Raw genomic sequence first — 5,892 nt, 5'->3', positions numbered from 1 at the left:
TGTGCCATTGTATTTATTTCCTCAAGTACCAGTGAATTCTGGCAGGGCCAGGCATGCATCAGATATTGATGGAGAGCTGTGCCCTTCACCACCATACAGTGCTGTAGTTGGTCAATGACCATACTCAGCAAGTCCTCATAACCAATCACTACTCAGGTGCAGGGAAAGTTGTTCTTCATGTATTCATTCAACAAATATTTATGGTGTGCCTACATTGTGCCAGGCACCGTTCAGAGCCCTGGAGACCCGAAAGTGGCAAGGAATAAATAGGTAAATAAATAAATAAGTCCTTGGCCTTGGAGAACTGAGATTGTTTGGAGGAAGGCATGGTCTTCGATATTGTAGTGTTGTAGTGGCCGGTATGATGGATATTACCAAGAATGCAAGCAGTATACTGTGATTAAAAGTAACAGGAGAGCCTACTTAGAGGTGACCTTGGGACTAAATATAAGAAGTCGTGTCAACCAATCAGAAGCATCTCAGCAGAAACAGCAACCTAAGCAAGACCCTGAGGCAAGCAAGAGCCTAGACAGTCCCTGATTCTACATGGTAATGTAGCAGAATTGCTAGAACTGTGCAGATAGCTGTAGTTTACTGTAGTTTGGTGGGAATAGACTAGAGAGGACATGTGATCATCCTGGACTGAATGAAAGGAGCAGACCACACACACACACACACACACACACACACACACACACACACACACACACACACATACACACACACCCTCTACATTTGGTATATTTGGGCATCGTGGTTTCTGGCTCACCAAGAAAAACAAAACAACCAGTGGCCAACTTTGGAAATTTCATTCAACCAAGAAGAGTAAGTGTGTTGAAAGTTGGGAAATCCTTAAAAATAGAAAAGGGAACTTTCACCATCCCTAGTGACAGTCTTCCCAGGCTCATGCTGCCTGTCTGGCAGCTGGGTCTCTCACAGGTGTGTGTCCTCTCACAGGAGCTGCTCTCATGGGCACTAGGCTCTTCAACTCCATGTGGCTTGCAGTCATGACATCTGAGGAGGGTTTCCTTCTGTGTTAAGCAAGGAATCCTGGGTGAGTACCAAGTGAAGCAGGTTCAAGATCACTTTTAGAAGAATGGATCCACTCTTGCAGGGCATGGTGGCATGTGTCTTTAATCTCATCACTTTCTGAGACTCAAAACCAAAAGGAGTATCTCCTACACAGATTTCTGTTTGAGCTACAACCAGCTTACCCTGAAAACAGAATCCCTGAGAAGAGGGAACCGGAGACATTGCCGCCACCACCATGTGGTCCACCCTTGCAAACGGCAGAGAGGGTCTCAGGTCTCAGCTAGAGGCCTCTGGCTTTTTTCCACCGGGTGATGACATGTCGAATCCTGAGTGTCTTGTTGAGACACATTAGCGGGGTTGCTACTGTAACCCCATGCAATAGTTAACTCATCTTCAGCCTTAGCCACACGACATCCTGAATGAAATTAAAACCAAATGCTGCCAAGTCATCCCTGAGAATAAACAGAGTTGGGGAAATAAGGGAAAACACACATTTAGTCACACACAACTACTCATTCCCTGCCACGCTGCCAGGCCACAGCAGGTGATGGTAATGGAGATGGGACTGGAAACCGGGGAGTGTGGGGGCAGCCAGCGACACTCCCCAGGAGGTAGCTGGTAACAAAAGTACGTAGAAAGTGCCTTGACAGGAGCAACAGGTAAGAGGAAGGGCAGAAAGAAAAATATTACAGAATAGGGTCATCAGATAAAATACAGGCAGGCTATTCTGCTAAAGTTAAATTCAGAAAAACACACATAATTTCCTATTATAAGCGTGTCTGCTCCAATATCTGGGATGTGTGATATGTAAAACATACTCATACTAAAAACATGGGTTATTATTTACCTACATTCATGTTGAATTAAATATCCTGTAGTTTAGTTTGCTGAATCTGGCAGGAGAAAGTGACATTGTAACTGGACCATGGGTGTGGACAGGACATGACAAAGAGTGAGACAGAGTGGAGGCTGGGCTGGATTGGGTGACAGACATTTCAGGCAGTAGAGGTGGTGTGACCCAAAGTGACGGAAGAGTCGTGGGCATTCAAGTCACAGTGTGTAGGAAGGTGGGCTCAGGCTAGACTGCCATTAGGAACAGCTGACGCAAGGCCAAGGGAACACAGTCTTTTTGGAAATCCAGGAAATAGTTTGACTTATGGACATATTTTAAGGTCTATTTTATTCTTGACATAATAATAAATACATATGATCATGAATCCAACACCTACTAAATTAGTATCTATGACAAGACAGGAAAATATGTTTTCTGTTTTGTTTTGTTTTGTTTTTATGGAGAAGATGCTCACAGAGGTGGAAGTGCCTGGAGCCACAAAAGTCCTGATATAACCTGAGTGGCCACTGGCAACATACACTCCCATCCTCAGTTCCCTTCCCTCAAGTTCCCCCTTCTTGCTAATTGTAAAACCAACCTCAACCTTGACAAGGCTTCTTCCCAAAATCCTCTAAGTGGGATTGTCTTCTCAAGATATTTGCATTTGCTAAGAACAGGTTATTAATATCCAGGGTTCGTTAATGACTTTTTTTTTTAAGAAAAGCCAGAATAAATGTCCTAGAGCATACTAGCCACTGAGGGAGCAGAAGCAGAGAGGCAGGTGAGAAGGAAGATGGATCAGGTATGTGGACAGCTGAGGGAAGTTGAGAGATGAGGTGCACCCCCAGGATGTCAGATCACCATGGAGTTGTATAATGCTAGAAAGGGAGGCAATGTTTTGAATGTGCAGAATAAGTTATCTAAACTTGGGAAATTCCTAAAAGCAGCATGTGTAAGACATGTTAACCCCATCCCTGCTCCATTCCTGACTCTCTTTTATGCGTCATTGTGGGATATCTACTACCTGTGAGGGGAAGGTACAGAGATGTGAAGACAAAGGCGTCCAGGAGCTGCCAGATTGGATGAAGAAGCAGTATGAAGACACTGGGGGCCACACAAAGGCTCGTGGAAGTATGAGGGAAGGGTGGTTCGTCATCTGGGTCAGATGGAGTAGTGAAGGGAGTCAGAAATGGCTTCTTGGCGGTGGCAGCCTAGATGACCGCTAAAAGATCTATTAGAAATGTTCCAGATGGGAGCTGGCCAGAACAACCGCAGAGGACAACTCTGAATTCTATAAACACTGTCGGCTGAGTGTGGGCATAGTATCAAACTGTGGACTTTACAGGGTGAGAGGAGATGTAAGCAGCATCCTTACAGACAGGGTGGTGAGGTGAGGCACAGGACTTTACTCTGCCAAGCTCCAGGTCATTGGCCATCCTTGGGGGAGGACCACTTTTGATCTACCTACCTGCCTCTCCATTTCAGTCCCTCAGTCTCCCCAGTTGTGGTGGTTTGAATAAGAATGGCCCCCATAGGCCATTCAAAATATATGAATATTTGAATGCTCCGTCATCAAAGAAAAGTATTAGGAGGTATGGTGTTACAGAGTATTTTTTTACACTGTAGAGATGTGTCTCTGCCTAAGACTCTTTCTGAATGGTTTAATAAAGAGCTAAATGGCCAGTAACTAGGCAGGAGAGAATTGGCAGGACTTCCAGGGAGAGAGAAGACTCTGGGAGGAAGAGAGGCAGGGACGCCAGCAAGACTCAGAGCTAGTCGGACATACAGAATGGAAGAGAGGCAAAAGCCACAAGGCAGAATGTAGATTAACAGAAGCAGGTAAATTTAAGTTATAAGAGCTAGTTCGGAAAAAGCCTAAACTAAAGGCCAAGCTTTCATAATTAATTTTAAATCTCGGTGTCATTATTTTCGGGCTGGCAGTCCAAGAAAGTCCAACAAGAAAGCTTACTACAGTATGGCCTAGTTGGAGGAAATGTGTCACTGGGGGATGGGCTTTGAGGTTTCAAATGCCCACACCAGGCCAAGTCTCTCTCTCTCTCTCTCTCTCTCTCTCTCTCTCTCTCTCTTTCTCTCTCTCTGCCTGCAGACGAGGATGTAGCTCTCAACTACTGTTCCAGTAGCTCTCAACTACTATTCCAGTACCATGATGAAATGGACCAAATCTCCGAAACTGTAAGCAAGCCCTGGTCTTGGTGTCTCTTCACAGCAATAGACCAGTGACTAAGATACCAGCCCTTTCCCTGGCTTACCCTCCCAAGGCCTTAACTTTGTGACTTTCATTCACCCGCATCATCTCTTCAGTGAGGGGACTAGGGCTTCCAGCCCAGCATTGTCTAAACTGGACCTTTGAGCTGTAGGAGTCTCCACAGAGGCTCTGCTTTTTTTGGTACTCACAGTAGGGAAATGCTGTCATGTCCCCTCTCAAGAAGAAACATCCCCACCAGAGTATTAAACAGCTCTCCAAGGAGGCCCATGAAGGAAAGATCCATTTCATCTCATTCAGCCCCAGCATTTCACAATCCTATTTGACCAAGGAGTGTCTCTGGTTTCTAATAGAAGTTTTCTGATGGTTGCAACATAGGAAATACTATTGGAGAATCAAAAGAATGCCTCTCTCGTGGAAGAACCACAGAATCAATTGGCAGATTACTTCTGGGAGGGGAGGTCTTCCAAGAAGTCAACCACAGTTGAACAAAAAAGTATGAGCAAAAGTGGAATGTGCTGCTTCTGAGCTGAGCATTTCGTCAGCATTGAGACCCTCCAGGGCCCTTTTCCCTTTGAACTAGCAACATTTAAGAGTGCGTGGGGGGGGGGCTATTGTCCATTTTAAGAGACTATGAGGAAGCTAGCAACTTTCCAATCGGTAACTAACATGTGAGACATAAACTTTGGTTATTGTAAGCCACTGAGATTTTGAGGTTTGTTTTTGTTTTTGTTTTTGTTTTTTTTGTTTTTGTTTTTTTTTTTACTTCGGTGTACCTTCGCTTATCCTGACAGGTGCACACATTTATGGTGATGCACCCCAGGACCATGAAGAGAAGGAAAATTCCCAAGCAGAGATAGAAAGGATAGCTAGTCCAAGGACTCAAAGGGGTAGAGAAGTAGTGAGAAATAACATTGAAAATGTAGCCAAGGCTCAGATTCTGTAGCCCATAGGGTCTTCTGGGCCATAGTAGGGATTGGAGATTTGATCTTGAGTCTGATAGGAAGACGGCTTTGAGAAAGTCGGACATAGCTAAAGAATTGCTCCAGCTCCTTTGTTGAGGGTTAGATTATAGGGATGGCAAAAGTAGAAGCCGGGAGGCTAGCAGAGAGGCCCCTGAGAGAAGCCATGCCAGTGGTGGTAATGGCTTGCACTAGAGCCTAGCAGTGCTGACAGGCCTGCTCAAAGACTGGGTGTGAGGCAAGCCAAGGTGAGAGAAGTAGAGGCGTGATCTAAACTACGTGAGTCTGATGCCAGTGCAGCCATGCTTTTGATGTGGGTGAGGGCTGGAGTCTCGTCTCAGCCCTGTCATGTTGGGAAGGTATGAAGATCCATGTTCCCTCCTAGCATCCTAACTCCAGGTAGAGAGCAAGGGCCAGTGCAGGGGCGAGGATCTGAGGGAGCCTGCCAGGCCAGAGCTGTGGAATGCCATTAAAATCATGCATGCCAGGCAGGTTGGCTAGGGTTCTGGGATGAATCTGCCACTGCTCCCTCTGACAATGTTTAGCATGAAATAAAAAGTATGGCCTTCAAACATTGCCACAGGAAAGAGTCTTGAGCAAATATGGCCAGAGCCTGTCTGCAGAATGTTCTCAGTAGCTGGATCCCAATCATGACTAGACCTATTTTTCTACTTGGTTTTTCCAAGCCCTACACTAAGGTTCAACTGCACAACTGATTGCCTCCAGTAGTCAAATTCTCCTGCCAATCAAATCATCCAAACCATGAGAGTCCCCACAATATATTCAAAGGAATATTTTCTTTGGCTGGATGTTGTTGCTGTTTTCACCTCCAACTCTTCCCC

This window comes from Peromyscus californicus, unplaced genomic scaffold, assembly GCF_007827085.1.
Source record: "Peromyscus californicus insignis strain IS unplaced genomic scaffold, ASM782708v3 Scaffold_18__1_contigs__length_77618521, whole genome shotgun sequence".
Taxonomy (NCBI): domain Eukaryota; kingdom Metazoa; phylum Chordata; class Mammalia; order Rodentia; family Cricetidae; genus Peromyscus; species Peromyscus californicus.
This window is presented reverse-complemented; position numbering follows the sequence as displayed.